The sequence below is a fragment of the Eleutherodactylus coqui genome, chromosome 10, assembly GCF_035609145.1.
Source record: "Eleutherodactylus coqui strain aEleCoq1 chromosome 10, aEleCoq1.hap1, whole genome shotgun sequence".
NCBI lineage: Eukaryota > Metazoa > Chordata > Amphibia > Anura > Eleutherodactylidae > Eleutherodactylus > Eleutherodactylus coqui.
This window is the reverse complement of record NC_089846.1, coordinates 74,602,227-74,620,478: the sequence shown is the minus strand read 5'-3', so window position 1 is coordinate 74,620,478 and position 18,252 is coordinate 74,602,227. Positions and strand designations below refer to the sequence as shown.

At 46.6% G+C, this 18,252-nt stretch overlaps 1 protein-coding gene across 2 annotated transcripts in view; it reads right to left on the bottom strand.

Moving 5' to 3' along the window:
* The window catches only part of LOC136580606 (H-2 class II histocompatibility antigen, E-S beta chain-like), a 474,076-nt gene that overhangs the window by 252,135 nt on the left and 203,689 nt on the right, over positions 1-18,252 (bottom strand). The gene's annotated exons all lie outside the window — the stretch shown is intronic.

The window sequence follows — 18,252 nt, the reverse complement described above, 5'->3', positions numbered from 1 at the left end:
AAGATATGTGTTGCACAGAAATGCAGTTATATGAAGTGCAGCAGAGCGGAGACTTTTCACAGGCAGCAAATAAATTGGCGCAAGCCTGCAGGACAAATAGAATGTTTCCCTTTTTGGGAAACGGAGGGCCCACTGACTATATTCAATCAGATAAGATATGTGTTGCACAGAAATGCAGTTATATGAAGTGCAGCACAGCGGTTACTTTTCCCAGGCAGCAAATAAATTGGCGCAAGACTGCAGGACAAATACAATTTTTCCCTTTTTATATATAATTTGGCTTTTGTTAATGAAGAGTTTGTCTTCAAATTAGGTGGCAAGTTCCCCGAGGTGGTCTCAGGGGTGGTCCCAAATGCACCAATGGCTGTTCTAATTCTATAAAGTGCTCCAGTTGTTACTGCCCAGTGCCTCCCCTGGCCCGTAATTAACAGCGCCACAACCTCCAGCCTTTCATCAGTACTATTGGCATTGAACTCTTGTAAGTAAGCCATTTGTTTCTGGAGCATGCGTGGTACGCTCCCTGCTGTGGGCAGTGGGCTCACAGACGTACTTCACATGTGCCAGGCTGGAAACAAGTATTTGGTGCTGAAATTACTGATGTGAATGTTCTCAGTGAGAGAAACAAAGTAATCCTGTAGACATGATACCTTCTAATGGCGAACAGAAATACATGATATTATTGTGAGCTTTCTAACCTACTCGGGCACAGACATGATGTGATTAATTTGCATTTAAAAAAATACCAGAACAGGATAAGTAGAGAAATAAATACATAAATAGTCACTGATAAAGATGTGAAGGTTTTATGGTCTCTGAATTAGTGTTAGGGGGTCACCAGGCCAGAGTGTTATTTGTGCTATAGATTTCTCCTACCTCTCAGTCACACATGAATCCTCTTGAACAATTTAACCCTTTGTTAAGTGTCAAAAATTCTTATATGGCGTTGTGACTTGAAATTGCCTTTTAATATGGTCACTTACACATGCTCTATGTTGTGTTTGCTCTCGGCCGCAGGTAATTCTATCTTTATCTGTTTATCGTGTGGCGATGAGATCTCATTCTCACTTTCAGTTTTTGGCCAGTTTCTCCAACGTAACGGCTCCCAACAGGACACTTACTGCACCTGATTAGGTACACAACATCAGACATGGAACATGTAAATGTCCCGGGATCTTATAGTCCGGCTGTGTGTTGGGGATTTCTATCCTGTCCGCGGTCCATACATGTCAGCAGGTCTTACAGCTCCTTACCTTACAGGGATAAGTTCCTTTTTATGTGTCAGAGGGCAATGCACTCCTAATTATAAAGTTCCTCAAACTTGGAGGGTGCTTGGAGGCCGCTTTCACACGGGCGACAAAATTGCACGATTTTCCCACGATGTGACAGCATGACAGATCACATGTATGTGAAGCCCATGCTTTCCAATTGGTTCCTTCACATTAGCGATGTTTTGTAGCCTGTTGCATTGTGAGAAAAAAAAATCACGGCATGCTGAATATTGTTATGATTTGCTATGTTTTGCAGGCCATGTTTCCCTATAGAGCAGTGGTGGCTAACCTATGGCACGCATGCCAGAGGCGGCACGCAGAGCCCTACCTACTGGCATGCGCCACCATCAGCCACTCACCACTAGTGAATACTGACAGGGGCTGCGGCTCCCCTGTCGGTATTCACTCACAGCTCTGCTAGCCGCCCTGATCCCAGGGCACACTGTGACGTCAGTGTGCAGCCAGGATCCGCCTCCTCCCTCCCTCGACATCTCCTCTTAGGTCACAGTGTGTGCCGAGATCATCACCGAGCAGTAGAGAAGCTGAGCTTCCAGGAGGAGGAGGGGTAAGTATGTGGGTGTCGGGGGAGGGAACAGGGGGGCGCGGCCACTGTGGGGGGTCACTAGTGCACTGGGGGCCGCTGTGGGGGGGGGTCACTATTATACTGGGGGGTGTCACTATTATCGCTGAGGGGAGTGGTCACTATTACCGCTGGGGGGGTCACTATTATCACTGGGGCCGTTGGGGGGGGGGGGGTCACTGTTATCGCTGGGTGGGGTCACAATTATCGCTGGGGGGGGGGGGGGGGTCATTATTATCACTGGAGCCGCTGGGTGGGGTCACTTATCGCTGGGGTGGGTCACTATTACTGCTTGGGTATCTTTACATGTAGTGGAAATGTCTGTTTCAAAATAGACAGGGTGCAGATTTTGACTGCTTTTTGGATACGGAAATGCTGTAGAATTTTCCACAGAAATTTCCGCTGAGGACATTCTGCAGTATTTCAACATCCAAAAAGCAGTCAAAATCTGCACACTGTCTATTTTGAAGCGGCCCTTTCCTTTTTAGAACGACGGGGGTCAAATCATACGTCGTGATAAGCCCCGCCCCCTGACATGTTGGCACTTTGCGATAAATAAGTGGGTTTTGGGTTGCAGTTTGGGCACTCGGTCTCTAAAAGGTTCGCCATCACTGCTACAGAGCCTTTTTTATGTTGCATCGCACGAAAATGCATTTGCAACTTTTACAGCAGGAAGTCCTACTGTTTGTACCTAAAATAATCCCTAGCTCTGCCGCACGTCGTCTTCTGAAGCTTCAGCACACTTGTCTATAGTTTTCAGCCAGCACTTTCTGGTTGGGAGGTTCAAAATCCATGCCTCTAGGAAGCGCTGGCTTTTATTGGTTCATGGAGCACTGCAGTGATTGGCTGAGCTGCAGCTCTGGATGAACCAATCACAGCCATTGCATTGAATGGCTGTGATTGGTTCATCAAGCACTGCAGAGCCAGTGCTTCCTGGAGGCAAGGTTTTTGAACCCCTGACCAGGAAGCTCTGCGGGAAAACTTCAAACAAGTTTACCTGCCAGGAAAAGTGCGGCGAAGCAGACAGCAGCTGTGGGTGATGTATTGTTTTGGTTTTTTTTTTAATGCAGCCAGGGCTTATTTTTGGGGTAGGGCTTATATTTCAAGCCCCTGGGTCCATTCCCTAAAAACCCAGCTAAAGAGCGCAACAAAGTCGTGAGAAAACGCAGCAATATCACACAGAACACAGATGCGAAATCGCTACGATTTTCTCACGGCAATATTGTTGTTGCCCGTGTGAGAGGCCTAACACAGAAGGGGAGGGCCCAGGAATATGATGTTCAGACAGTCATCCTTGGGTAGGGTATGATGGAGTTTCTCTGCAGTTTTCCCTAGTACCTCTAGCTGTGAATTGTAGGTCATAACTAGAGGCACACGGCCTCTAGTAATCTAGAAATCAACTACTCCAATACACAGAGAAGGAATGAAACAACTTTTGACACTTTCAACGGAGGCCTAAATTCTTCAAAATGGTTTCATGCATGATTGGGAAGTATGATGTGATTGTTCTTAGTAAGAGAAACCAAGTAATCCTGTAGATATGATACCTTTTAATAGCTAACAAATACATGATGTTATAGCGAGCTTTCGAGTTCTGTCTACCCTTCATCAGGCTAATGAATGAAACTAGTTTAGATAGCACACAAATAAAACACACAGATGTAGAGGGGAGGTGGGACACCCCTCTTGATCTAAATAAATGTTCACACATGAAAATTTGAAACTTGGAATAGCAAAAGACAATCTGAGCAGAAAGATAAATACTAAATCAGTCCAATGAGCTGAGGAATGTGACAGTATTATGATGTCTCTTATCTCTAATGCACATAGAAGAAAATGGAAATACTACCTCTGCAGCACCACCTATTGTATGGAAATATTCTTCAATCAATTTTAGATTTTTTTGAGAAAAATAAACAATGATTGGGAAGAGAACACCTATCTTGATCGCCTTCAGACCTTTTCATATTCCCCACTTATGCAAGAATCCCAGGCTGAGGTTCATTCCATTCTTAAGGGTATCAAACATGGCCATAAACTTATACTCCCAGATTCTTCTGTGACGCTGTGACTTGAAGTTGCCCTTCAGTATGATAACTCATCTGCTCAATGCTATGTCCGTGACCACAAAAATGTTTTGCCACTGGTAATTCCATCTTTTCCTCTCCAATTAAGTGGCGATAAGATCTCATCCTGGCTTTCAGTTTTCGTCCTGTCTGCCGGATATAAAGCCCACCAGGACATTTACTGCACATGATCAGGTACACAACATCAGACGTGGAACATGTGAATGTCCTGGAATCTTATAGTCCGGCTGTGTGTTGGGGATTTGTATCCTGTCCGCGGTCCGTACATGTCAGCAGGTCTTGAAGTTCCTTACATTACATGGATAATTTCCTTTTTGAGTGTCCGAGGGCAATGCACTCCTGATTATAAGGTTCCTCAAATTAGGAGGTTGCCTGTAACCTCAAACTGTGAATTGTAGGTCACAACTAGAGGTACACGACCGTTTTTTTCTCTCCTTGTATTGGAGTAGTTGATTTCTGGGTATCCTGGTGGCTCTGGTGATTTAGTCATCAAATGAGGTGGGATGGTAGCCCTGCTTTAAAAGAATGTCTTTTTTAAATTGTGTAAATGTTCCTCTCTGTCTGTTGGATGGGACAAGATCTGGTTGTATCTGATGGCTTGGCTGTAAACAATAGACTTTATGATGTGTTTGGGATGGAAACTCTCCCATCTGAAGTTTGTGGGTCGATCAATCAGTTTCTGGTATAGGGAGGAGTTTGAAATTTTTATGGTGTTGTCCAAAAAGTTGATTTCTGTATACGAGTAGCTTAATGTCAGGTTTATGGTGGGGTGAAATGCATTGACTCTCTCATGGAAATTTATTAATTCTTGTTCAGTGTTGGTCTAAATGATTATGATGTCATCAATGTAGCGGAAGTAGGCCAATGGTTTGCTGGGGAAGGAGTCCAGAAAGTTACTCTCCAGTTTTGCCATGAGGAGACTGGCATATTGCGGTGCCATTTTACTGCCGATGGCGGTTCCAGTGAGTTGCCTCAATATCTTTTTGCCAAAGGAGAAATAATTGTGTGTGAGGATGAACCTTGTGAGTAGTAACACTGATTCAGATATAGGCTGCGCTTGGCAGACGGTCAGTCCATCTTCGTGTGGGATGTTGGAGTATAAGGACTCCCCATCCATGGTGACCAGGATGGCACCATCGGGGAGGGGACCTATGGTTAACAGTTTGTTCAGTAGGTCGGTGGTGTGCTGCAAGTAGCTAGTTTTGTTCCTTATCAGTGGTTTGAGGACACCTTCTACCCATCATGATATTCCTTTGGTGAGGGTTCCCACACTTGAGATAATTGGCCTCCCTGGGTTGCTAGCTTTGTGAAGTTTGGGAAGCATATAGAACACTCCAATCCTGGCGTTCTCCGGTACCAAGTCCAAGAGTTTTGTGGAGCCCACAGACAGGCTTCTGATGACCCTTCTCAATTCCCTCACATATTTCTGAGTCGGGTATTGATCCAGTTTGGTGTAGTATCTGGTGTCCATCAGCTGTTTGTTTCTTTCGTGTACTCTGATGTATTCTTGAGAACTATAGCGCCACCTTTATCTGCAAGCTTAATGGTGATCTCCTTGTTGTCTTTGAGTACATAGATGGCCCTTCTTTCCGACATATTGATATTGAATGCTTCTCTATTCTGCTTGTCCGGTATAGTAGATTGCACCACATGCCTAAAGGAGTCTATATATTTATCCAAAGTGGGATTGTGGCCAGGAGGGGGTGTCCAATCAGACTTATTCCTGGCCCCTAGTTTCTCCTGTGTTTGAGTGCTTGGAGGTCCTGTGCCCTCTTTGTCATGGAGAACTCTTTCAGTTTTAGTCTCCTGAAATATTCCTCCATATCGCTGCAGAGTTCTGTTTTGTAAAGTGTTTTGGTAGGACCCTATGTAAGCCCCCCGGAGAGGACCCTGAGCTCCACATTACTGGGGTTGGGAGATAAACCTTTGTACTCTACCTTTGTCCGTGTCCTGTTTAGGGTTTTGTTCTATCATGCCGAACTCGGGGTGTTCCTGATCTGTGTTTGGATACAGGCCTGCTCTGGACTCAGGGTGTTCCTGATCAGTGATTGACAGGTCAAGACAGGAGTCCTCTTCCCAATCATTTTTTGTTTTTCACATAAAAATTCAGAAATTGATTGAAGAAAGTTTCCATCAAATAGGTGGGGCTGCAAAGATAGTATTTCCATTTTCTTCTATGTCCATTAGAAATTAGAGACATCATAAAATTGTTACATTCCACAGCTCAGTGGACTTATTTAGTATATATATCTCTCTGCTCAGATTGTCATGTGCTATTCTAAAGCCCCCTGTCCACGACCGAGGCGGAATATCGCTGGCAATATTCCGCCGCGGGGGTAGAGCGCTGACAGATAGGCTTACCATACAGAATCCCGGCAATCGCAGCATGACGTGATTTAAATCCCATGAGGAAAGAATCACTATGATTCTTCGCTCGTGGAAGCCGGTGCTTTCCATAGTAATCTTATGGAAAGCAAGGGAAAAAGGGGGTCAGCACTAACCATGGGAAATATATCCCAATAGAAATGTATAGGTGCACGTTAAACCATGGCTGCAACACACAATAGAAGCAGAATCCAAGATTGGCAACAGCACGCAAAATAAATTTACTATCAGAGGTATATATACCTATAATCTAACCACATTAAATAATGCAAGGTTCTTAGTATGTAATTTGATCAAACTACATTGGCCCATCCACCAACGTCCAGGTGACCAAGCTCTCAGATGGGTCCTAACACTAATACCAGGTGGTTTATCTCAACCTGGGAAAGCTGAGTTCCTACCTCTCAGAATGCTCCTCTCTTGGGACTAAGCCTACAAATAAAACCAGGGAGGGTAGGATACCTTATAGATGTTTCAATAGGAGGGACAGGAGGTGAATGGGCGGCAGGTGTGCACGACCCAGTGAAGGCAGCCAAAACTTCACAATATATGTACAGAAAGGGAAAAAGGGGGTCAGCACTAACCATGGGAAATATATCCCAATAGAAATGTATAGGTGCACGTTAAACCATGGCTGCAACACACAATAGAAGCAGAATCCAAGATTGGCAACAGCACGCAAAATAAATTTACTATCAGAGGTATATATACCTATAATCTAACCACATGGGCCAATGTAGTTTGATCAAATTACATACTAAGAACCTTGCATTATTTAATGTGGTTAGATTATAGGTATATATACCTCTTGCCAGTCACAGCCGTCCTGTAGGATGTGGCAGTGGTACAGGGGCCCGTTCCCTAATGGACCGCGTTGAAATTGTGAACCGTAGCGGTATGCTGTGGTCCCAACCACAATAATCATTTACAATGTCTGTTCTGCATGAGGACAAAGGTCCACATGCAGAAGCTGGAGGAGCTGGAGGAGAAAAGTGGTTTTGTCCCTTTCTCTTCTTTCCATCCACTACTCTAGCTTCTCTTGTCTTAGACTCTAAGAGGATCCCTGCGGTGATGTGTTGGGCGCCAAAATCACCAGCGGCAAAGTAAGCGAAGGGTTGTACTCTGTAGTGGTGACAGCTGGCCTTCCTATAGGCTGGCCATCTGCAGACCCAACTGGCTCAGTAGCCACCACTAAGTAGTCATGGAGTATAAGGACTGAAGCGCTGCCCCCTACTGCTGCTGTGAGGGTATACTGTAGCTCATTCCCTCCTCTGCATAAGGTCATCAGAAATCTCCTGATGTACCCGCCGCCCAAGGCCGGTGCCAGATGCCTCACAGTGATAGCCATCACCCACGGGCTGCACCGTATATGGGATATCTAGTTAGCCGCAATGTAACAACAGTAGAAAAACTCACTGCTGCATCTGAAAAAATGGACTATTTTCCTTGCAGCGCGGTTCTGTGTGCGGCGCACGTATCCATTCCTGTTACTTCCATATCTCATGCATTTGTCTGATGACAGAACAGACCTGCTGAACAGCCGGCTCTCCTGCGGAGATGATGTCATCAATGACGCGCCGTTCTGAGTCCTAGCAGGAAGCCGTCTACTCATGTCACCGGCAGAAGAAGGCTGAGGGCGAAGAAGATCCCGTGACTGGGCGCCGATCACTGGAATGACTGCAAGCAGCGAGGACATCACTCATCTCTTGGTCTTATGCAGCACATGAGAATGGCCAAAGGGTTAAAAGTAAGTGAACGCCCCTCGGAGGTCCACTTCAAAATAAAGCTATAAACCAGAATGAGGTGTGTAAAGGACACGGTAAAGGAGGTAATGCACTTCTGGATGATGATGTTAGCTCCTCAGTCTGACGATTTAGAACGTGAGTTGAGCAATAACATCCAATGGCCACCAGATGGAGCTAAAGGAATTAGGATTCATCCAGAAGTGCAGATCGGATGCCCAGTTGAGGTTTGCTATAGTAGGCACATATAGTGCTCCACAGGGTATACTACCACAGCTTTATGGTTAACCCTTGTGTGGTACCAAAGTGCAGGACTGCAATGAACAATGCTGGGGTCAAATAGACCCCACGGTACCACGAGGGTTAAAGAGTAGCTGCACTTTCATATAACTTTTGAGAGAGACAAAAGTATTGATCAGTGAGGGACCTGATGCTGAGACCCCCGCTGATCACTAGAAGGAGGGGGCTGCAGTACTCACCACGAGATCTTGAACCCCCGGCTGTCTTTGCTAGTTTTTGGCTCCTTCCAGCAGCTGAAGATGGTCCACATAGAGATCTATAGAAAGTGTTATCCACCTCTATGAGGCCGTCTCTAGCTGCCGGAAGGAGCCGAAAACTAGCAGAGACAGCCAGGGGGCACAGGGCTCAGGTGAGTGCTGCAGCCCCCTCATTCTAGAGATCAGCGGGGGTCTCAGCAGCGGGACCACCACTGATCAATACTTAACCCCTTAGTGACCAAGCCTGTTTGCGCCTTAATGACCAGGCCAAATTTTGCAAATCTGACATGTATCACTTTAACATGGAAAAACACCAAAGGTTTTGCATATCCAAGCGATTCTGACATTGTTTTTTCGCCACATGTGGTACTTCATTTAGGCGGAAAAAAAAGACCGATAGAATTTGTGTTTATTTATTAAAAGCGCCAAAATTGGGAAAATTTTGAAAAAATCGTCATTTTCACATTTCCAACTGCAATATCTTAAATATGTGCAAACATAATATAGAAATTTTTGCTAACATTTATATTTCCACCCGTTTACTTTATTTTGGGCGCACATTGGAAAAACTTTCGTTTTTTTTTTAACCATTTAGGAGACGTACAAATTTAACATTAGTTTTTAGCATTTTGAGGAACACTTTGTTTTCCTACACCAAGCCAAGATTGGAAAGGCTCGAGAGTGTCAGAATATTAGATACCCCCACAAATGACCCCATTTTAAAAACTACACCCCTTAGTTTATTCACTGAGGGGTGTCATGAGTATTTTGAACCCAGTTTTTTTTCAAGAATTAATTCAATTTAGAGGAGAAAAAGTAAAATTTCATATTTTTGCAAATCTATCATTTTAAAGACATATTTTTTTCCTATAGTTTACATGAAAATGAGGATTTACACCCCAAAATGGATACCCCTGTTTCTCCCGTGTTCAGAAATATACTCATTGTGGCCCTATTATTAGTCCACAATGGGGCCCAAAATGAAAGGAGTAGTCAGTGTCTTTCAAAACAGAAATTTTGCTTGAAGGCCTTTTACGCCCCATTGCCCACTTGTAGAGTTCTTGAGCTCCCCAAACCATATAGAACCCCCACAAATGACCCCATTTTGAAAACTAGACCCCTTAACGAATTTATCTAGGGGTGTACTGTGTATTTTGACGCCACAGTTATTGAATTAATTTAAGCCAAGCAAAAGGAAAAAATTAGAATTTTTGTTTTTTTGGCAATTCTGTCATTTTAAAAACAGCTTTTTTAGTACAGCACACATATGAAGGAAGACTTGCACCCCAAAATGGATACCCCTGTTTGTGCTGTTTTCATAAATATACCCATTGTGGCCCTAATCTTATGTCCACATGCACAACGGGGCCCAAAATGAAAGGAGTAATCGGTGGCTTTCAGAACATAGATTTTACTTGAAGTCCTTTTAGGCCCCATTGCCCACTTGTAGAGTTCTTGAGCGCCCAAAACCATAGAGAACCCCCACAAATTACCCCATTTTGTAAACTAGACCCCTTAACGAATTTATCTAGGGGTGTACTGTGTATTTTAACCCAACATTTTGTGAATAGATCTAAGCAAAGCAGTAAGAAAAAAATTACGATTTTCATTTTTTGGGCTATTGCATCAATTTAAAAACAGTTTTTTTTGTACAGCACACATATAAATGACGACTTTTACCCCAAAACGGATACCCCTGTTTGTCCCGTGTTCAGAAACATACCCATTGTGGCCCTAATAGACTTACAGGACACATGGCTAGGCCTACAATAAAAGGAATACCCGTTAGATTTCAGGGTACAACTGAATAAATTCCAGGCCCCATTGCCCACTTATAGAACCATTGAGCGGCCAAAACGATAAAGAACACCCACAAATGACCCCATTTTGAAAACTAGACCCCTTAACAAATTCATCTAGGGGTGTACTGCGTATTTTGACCCCACAGTATTTGACTGAATCTAAGCAAAGCAGAAGGAAAAAGTACCGATTTTCAATTTTTTTGGCAATTTTTTAAATTTAAAAACAGTTTTTTTGTACAGGGTACATAGGAACGAAGACGTTCACCTCAAAATGGATCCCCCCGTTTGTCCCATGTTCAGAAACCTACCCATTGTGGCCCTCATCTACTTACAGGACCCATGGCAAGGCCTATAAAGGAGGGAACACCCGTTGGATTTCAGGGCACAACTGAATAAATCCCAGGCCCCATTGCTTATTTGTACGGAATAAAAATTGACTCCCTAAAATCCCCCCCCCCCCCCCCTCCGCACACACACACTCCGCGCCCTTTTTGGCGTTCGCAAATCTTAGATAAAAGTAATAATGGGAACTGTGTGGTATTTCCGAAGACAGAGGTAATTACGGAGGCTGGTTGGAATGGGCCCATGGGGCAATAAAACCGGGTATCCCCCCTCCTCTCATGCTTTTTGGGGGTCATTTCTTGACCTCAGTAGCGGGTATGGGGTGTAAAAAGTGGCGCTCTGTGAGTCTCCGTAAGTTTGATGAGGTGCAGCGGTCTCACATAGAAGGCGCTCAAAAAGCTGCTCCTGGAACTGCAAAAAGGCGCGCGTTCCCGGGGCTTCTTGTAAATTGCGCATTACAGGTAGCGGTCTGAATACGCCAGGCTCACACAGCCGTAGGTGGAATCCACTTGTGGAGACCCGCAGCGGATCCCGGCTGTGACCCTGCGTACGGCCGCGTAATGTACTGCGCATAACTGCCTACTCACACAGGCGGTCATGCACAGTACCTTTTTTTTGTTTGTATTTCCCGCACCGTCGCTTAGCGATGACGCGGGTACCCACAGCCCGTATACAACGTAGTTGCGTATGGGCTGCGGGTATATCCGCGACCATGGAGCACAATGGGCTCTATGCTGCGGATAGCCGCGGTAAAATAGAACCCGCTGATGTGAGCGAAATTGTGTAATCCAATGCGATTGATCTGCGTATTACCGCGGATCAGATGCATGCGGAATCCGTAATTCCTATCCGGTTTTGTGAGACCGACCTAAGGTAGATCGCTACCTTTTTATCACGTGACCGGCAACCGCTCAACGAGGCCACCTGTCACTGCTCCAGGCTCTCGGCGACCGTTGGTCACTGGGAGCAAGGAGATTTTAAGTTTCCTGGACTCCCTGACTCCTGCGCATGTGTCCGGTGTTTTGCCGGCGGTCGCATGTGCAGAATCCGGGTAAGTTCACGGATGAGGATTGCATCGGGGTTCAAATACGGAGACCTCCGGTAAAAAGTTTCATCTCCTCTCATCGATCGCATCGGTGAGGGGAGATGAAACTTCAAATTTTTTTTAAAACTTTTACGTGATTGCCATTATCCATTGTATAACGGCGAACACGTGACCAGGAACCGCTCACCGGGGCCCCCCGTGAAATCTCCGGGCTCTTGGCTCAGTTTTGTAGCCAGGAACAGGGAGATTTTCAATTATCCTGGCAATCCACAGCTTTTGCGCATGCGTCCGCCATTTTGGCGACGGGCGTGTGCGCAGAAGCTGGGGTAAGGTCCGCGGATAAATCTGGGGGCCTTATGTGCGCACTTTGATCCTCCCTCACGGATATGATCCGTGAGGGGAGATGAAACGTACACTTTTTAAACTTTTTCAAACTTTTTTAACTTTTTTTTTTTTTTACTTTTTCACACTTTTTTTTACTATACATGATCACTGTCATCCATTGGATGACAGTGATCATGTCTCCACTGACATCCCTCTGTTCCAGGCTACACATGGCAGCCTGGAGCAGAGGAATTTTAAATTTCCCGGGGCTCGAGCCCCTCTGTGCACGCGCCCTATGTCAATCGGGCGCGCATGCGCAGACGGGGATTCGGGCACCCGGGACATCGGGGACGTCTTAAGTGAGTATTTTTACCTCCCCTCATGGATCTGATCCATGAGGGGAGGTGAAACTATCACTTTTTTTTACTTTTCAAACTTTTTCGCGATCGCCGTCATCCGATGGATAGCGGCGATCGCAGGCCTGGGCACCGCTCACCGCGGTCCCCGGTAACACCTCCTGGTTCCCGGCTACCTTCAGGAGCCGGGAGCCAGGAGGTTTTGAATTTGCCGGGGGCTCCCGGGCTTCTGCGCATGCGCGTGACGTAATCGTCTGGCGCGCATGCGCAGAAGGCCGCCGGCGGGTCCGGGAGGACCAGATCTCCGGGGGACACCGCCGACAAGACAGGTGAGAATTTTCAGCTCCCCTGATGGTTCCGATCCATCAGGGGAGCTGGTTCCGATCCATCAGGGGAGCTGAATATCTAAATTTTGGGGCACTTTTATTTACTTTTTTGCGATCGGCGCTATCGATTGGACAGCGACGATCGCAATGCGGGGGGGGGGGGGGGGGTCCCCGCAGCCCAGGATGACAGCTCCATGCTGTCGGCTACCTACGGGCACCGACAGCATGGAGCTGTCACATCCTCAGCCCACGGGGCTCTATTCTCTGCAGGACGCATGTTTTTACGTACTCAGAGAATAAAGCCCACTTGCTGAGGACGTAAAAACACTATGGCCCGGTCGTTAAGGGGTTAATACCCCATTGACACTGAAAGATGACCGCTCAAACGATAGTTTAAGTGACAGTTTTGAGCAATCATCTTTGCATAGTCTATAGTAGCTAATTAGCTACTAAAGAGCTATGCAGGTGGATCGGGACATCGCTGCGATCACTACGAGAACAATACAGCTGTTTTGCATAAGCAAACAGCTGCATTGTTCTCCGCACTTACATCTTATGTCCCGCTGTGAACTACGAGCGGGTCACGAGCTGAAAGAATCTTATAAGCGCTGCCAACTGTGATAATAGCCTGCACCTCTGAAAATTAGAATTGAGTGAAGAATTGTGTACGAAAACTGCATGATTGCTGTGCATTTAGATGCAACGGTTATCGTTCAAAAGACGGCTTTGAGTTCATCTTGAGCGATAATCGTTGTCTTAGTTTACCTTTAGAGATGTCTCTTCAAGATGTTAAATGTTATCCAAAAGTGTAGCTACTCTTTAAATACGCCCGTAATACGGCTCTTATAGTATTCCACATGGCATTAAAGGTATCATAGCCGCAGGGGAATCACTTATTGTAACAACGTTTTCACTGATTTGACTCCTGATTAAAATATAACTTTTAATAATAACTAATAAAAAATATATCCCCACAGAGAGAGAATCAAAGTGTATTAGTGGTTAAAAAACCATATTCTGCCAGTTCTATGAGTGGTCCACAGATAATGATCGAGGAGCTCTTGTACAGTTTGAATCGGGATGAATCATCTGTACTATTTATTGCTTTTGCCCTCAGAACACTCCAGGCACCACTACAACCTTTCCATCGGTGGGAGTAAGATAATAAAGGGTTGTGGCATACCCACTTCCACCGTAGGACTGAGAAATTGAAACGGATAGGCTACCATCCAAAAACAAGTCGGCTTGTCCAGTATTAGGGTGGTATGGACAAAATATGGCCAAACCCTTGGTTCGATATACTTTATAAGGACCGATAAAGCCAGGGGTAATTGTTTTATTCTGGATGCATCCAGTTACTGATATAACTAACACCCCCAGCTTGGATCTGCATTCATTAGTTCAAATAGAATTAGATGTTAGATACCCTTGGAGTTCAAAAATTGGCTCTGGCTCGACGCGTTTCCGTCGCAAGATGCGACTTCATCAGGAACCCTAATATAGAAGGGACCAGAACATATTATTTTCTTTTGTCCCGATAACTAGTTTTGAGTGGTCCGAGCAATGTCTAAAGTCAATAGACTGTTTATTCAGCTATAACATATGGGTAATAATCCCATTTGTTAGGACCGTAAATAAATGGGTCCTACAGCCTCCTTAATAGAGAAATTTAGGTTAAACTTTTTTCATCTAAGCAGGACTCGGGGCCCAGAATTGAAGGAGCACCTTGTGGATTTTGGGGCTTCTTCTTCTTAGGATTTTTTTTAGCCACCAAAAACAGAGAAGTTGGCTGTTGTAATGCCAACAGTGAGTGTACGGGCTGTGGGGGCTATTATGTCACCGGTCCCCACATTCACCAACCACATTCTCCAGGCAGGCAGCTTACACCTGTGGGTATATACACCAATGCTCAGTGCTGCCCCCATATGCACACTGCCGGTGGTCAGTAAAGAGCCGAGTCACAAATGGTCCAACACAGCAGCATTAGAGGGACCCAACCAGATACTGCTAGTCCTATAGGCTGAGGTCACGGCTGGCAGTAGGTGACCACTGAGTCTGGGGTGTACTTACCTCCTGGCCGTCAACTACTATTAGCTCACAGCTGGCAGTAGGTGACCACTGAGTCTGGGATGTACTTACCTCCTGGCCATCACCTACTATTAGCTCACGGGGATACCTTAAACTTACCTCCCCATCGTTCCCCCATTGTTTGTACCACCTATTATCAGCTCCCAGGGCTACAAGTAGGCGACAGATGCCCTTTAATAAGCGTGCGCCAAAGTATATCTGACAGTCGTAGAACTCTTTATATAGCACAGTAATCCGCTGTTCACCACGACCGCTGGACATGTGACACCCAACGCAGCCAGGGACCTCGCATCATGCAGCGGTGCAAATTATACTAATATATGAACAGGCGCACACCTCTATGTAGTCGCACCTCTACTCCTCCGTGCCCACAGAGATCTCGTCCAGTGGGCGCAGATCTCCGGTATATTATACGCCAGCGTCTGCCATAAACCGGTTGCCTCGTTTCCAACAACCCAGAGAACAAGTCATTTCTGGATGTGCAGAAACAGGATTTTCGGCATTGGAGTTCTGCGCTTGGATTTTGCCCAATCACAGGACAAGTTCCACGTGCGGATCCGCTCCGAGAACCGCCGCAAGAAGCTGGAGTTTTTTAATGCGGTTTTTAGAGACAGAAATCGCTGTGTGAACGAACCTTAATGGTTGTGGATTTTGACAAGTTTTTAGTGTGCATCCACCCAAAACTCCACAAGGTGTGAACGTCCCCTTAAAGGGGTTGTCCCGCGCCGAAACGGGTTTTTTTTTTTTCAACCCCCCCCCCGTTCGGCGCGAGACAACCCCGATGCAGGGAGGTAAAGAAAGCTCACCGGAGCGCTTACCTTAATCCCCGCGCTCCGGTGACTTCTCTACTCACCGCTGAAGATGGCCTCTTCCTCCGTGGACCGCAGCTCTTCTGTGCGGTCCACTGCCGATTCCAGCCTCCTGATTGGCTGGAATCGGCACGTGACGGGGCGGAGCTACACGGAGCTACACGGAGCCCCATAGAAGACTGCAGAAGACCCGGACTGCGCAAGCGCGGCTAATTTGGCCATCGGAGGCCAAAAATTAGTCGGCTCCATGGAGACGAGGACGCTAGCAACGGAGCAGGTAAGTATAAAACTTTTTATAACTTCTGTATGGCTCATAATTAATGCACAATGTACATTACAAAGTGCATTATTATGGCCATACAGAAGTGTATAACCCCACTTGCTGCCTCGGGACATCTCCTTTAAGGCTGTATTTATACAGCGAGCGAGATATTAGTCTGATATCACACGCGGCTCTACACATATCGTAGAGCCGTGACTGACTGCATCCACGGGACCGGCTGCCGGACCCCACAGAAGCCCCGTGTAGGGAGGAGGATGATGGGAGTATTCGCTTACCTGAGGAGCCTGCAGCCAGCATGAGGGGAGCTGTGAGGAGAGCGCAGACCACCAGCAGACTGAAAGCCCCCATGTTGTAGAGCCGAGCGCTGACTTGTGGAGTCCCAGAGTCACACTGAGCAGCCGACACTACAACTTACTGAGCCCTTCACAGCCCAGCCCGGCGTGAGCCAATGAGAACACAGCCTGCTGCTTGTCACTTGTTACCAGGGAGAGCAGCCACAGAAATACAGATTACTGATGTCCTATAGCCGAGTCTAAGGGAGCCAAATACTGGGGGCCCATCCTGGGTGTCAGTGAGCGGATAAGGCTGCTATCACATCTGTGGTGGGGGGCAGGTGAGGGGATAAGGCTGCTATCACATCTGCGGTGGGGGTCCTGGGTGTCAGTGAGGGGATAAGGCTGCTATCATATCTGTGGTGGGTGTCAGTGAGGGGATAAGGCTGCTATGACATCTATGGTGGGGGTCAGGTGAGGGGATAAGGCTGCTATCATATCTGCAGTGAGGGTCCTGGGTGTCAGGTGAGGGGATAAGGATGCTATCACATCTGTGGTGGGTGTCAGGTGAGGGGATAAGGCTGCTATCACATCTGTGGTGGGTGTCAGGTGAGGGGATAAGGCTGCTATCACATTTGTGGTCGGGGTCTTGGGTGTCAGGTGAGGGGATAAGGCTGCTAACATCTGTGGTGGGGGTCCTGGGTGTCAGTGAGAGGATAAGGCTGCTATCACATCTGCGGTGGGTGTCCTGGGTGTCAGGTGAGCGGATAAGGCTGCTAACATCTGTGGTGGGGGTCCTGGGTGTCAGTGAGCGGATAAGGCTGCTATCACATCTGTGGTCGGGGTCCTAGGTGTCAGGTGAGGGGATAAGGCTGCTATCATATCTGTGGTGGGTGTCAGTGAGGGGATAAGGCTGCTATGACATCTATGGTGGGGGTCAGGTGAGGGGATAAGGTTGTTATCACATCTGTGGTGGGAGTCCTGGTTTTCAGTGAGGGGATAAGGCTGCTATGACATCTATGGTGGGGGTCAGGTGAGGGGATAAGGTTGTTATCACATCTGTGGTGGGGGTCCTGGTTGTCAGTGAGAGGATAAGGCTACTATCACATTTGCGCTGTGGGTCAGATGAGGGGATAAAGCTGCTATTACATCTGCAGTGGAGGTCCTTGGTATCAGGTGAGGGGATAAGGCTGCTATCACATCTGCAGTGGGGGTCCTGGGTGTCAGTAAGAAGAAAAGGCTGCTATCACATCTGCTGTGGGGGTCAGGTGAGGGGATAAGGCTCACTATCCCCTCTGCATCTGTATCACAAGAAGATGTAGCCAGATAGCGCCTCAAGGTTGTCATTCAGTGGAAGACGACACTATTCTAATCCTCCAATGCAAGGGGGAGAGCTGCAGAAATAATTGGGGTCTCTCATAAGAGAGTGGTCCCAAAGGAATAAAATGCAAAAAAGCTATCAGCAAACAAAATATTTTCTGCGCTCAAAAAATAGTGTGTATCCACAAATAGTAATCTGTCAAAGAAAAATACATAGGAGTTACACTTACTGAGGAGGAGGGGGGTATGATGACCATGAGCCCCCTCCTTGAAGTGATATCTATTTGGAGACAGAAGGAGATGTTTCCACACGTTTAAGAGATGAAATAATAACACCTTTTATTTTCAGACTTCACTAAAACAACGGGCAACGCGTTTCAGTGCGCACAGGCACCTTTCTCAAGCCATAATAAAACAGTATGATCGTTACATATATATAGTATATGAGTCACTTACATTGCATGCTGCTGGTGTCTCTCAGTGGTCGCAGCCATATTGGAGGTGTGTCTCAATTTACCAGCGTCAACACGCCAGTCAGAACGTCATTCGCGCTGACTACGTGACCGGCGGGACGACGATTGATGAAAACACGCCCCCAATATGGCCACAACCACCGGGAGACATGAATAATGAGGTACGTCGGAACGCTGGTCAGGTGACCGGCGCGATGACGCGGGCTTGTCACAACACGCCCCCAATATGGCCGCCACCACCGGGCCCCACTGG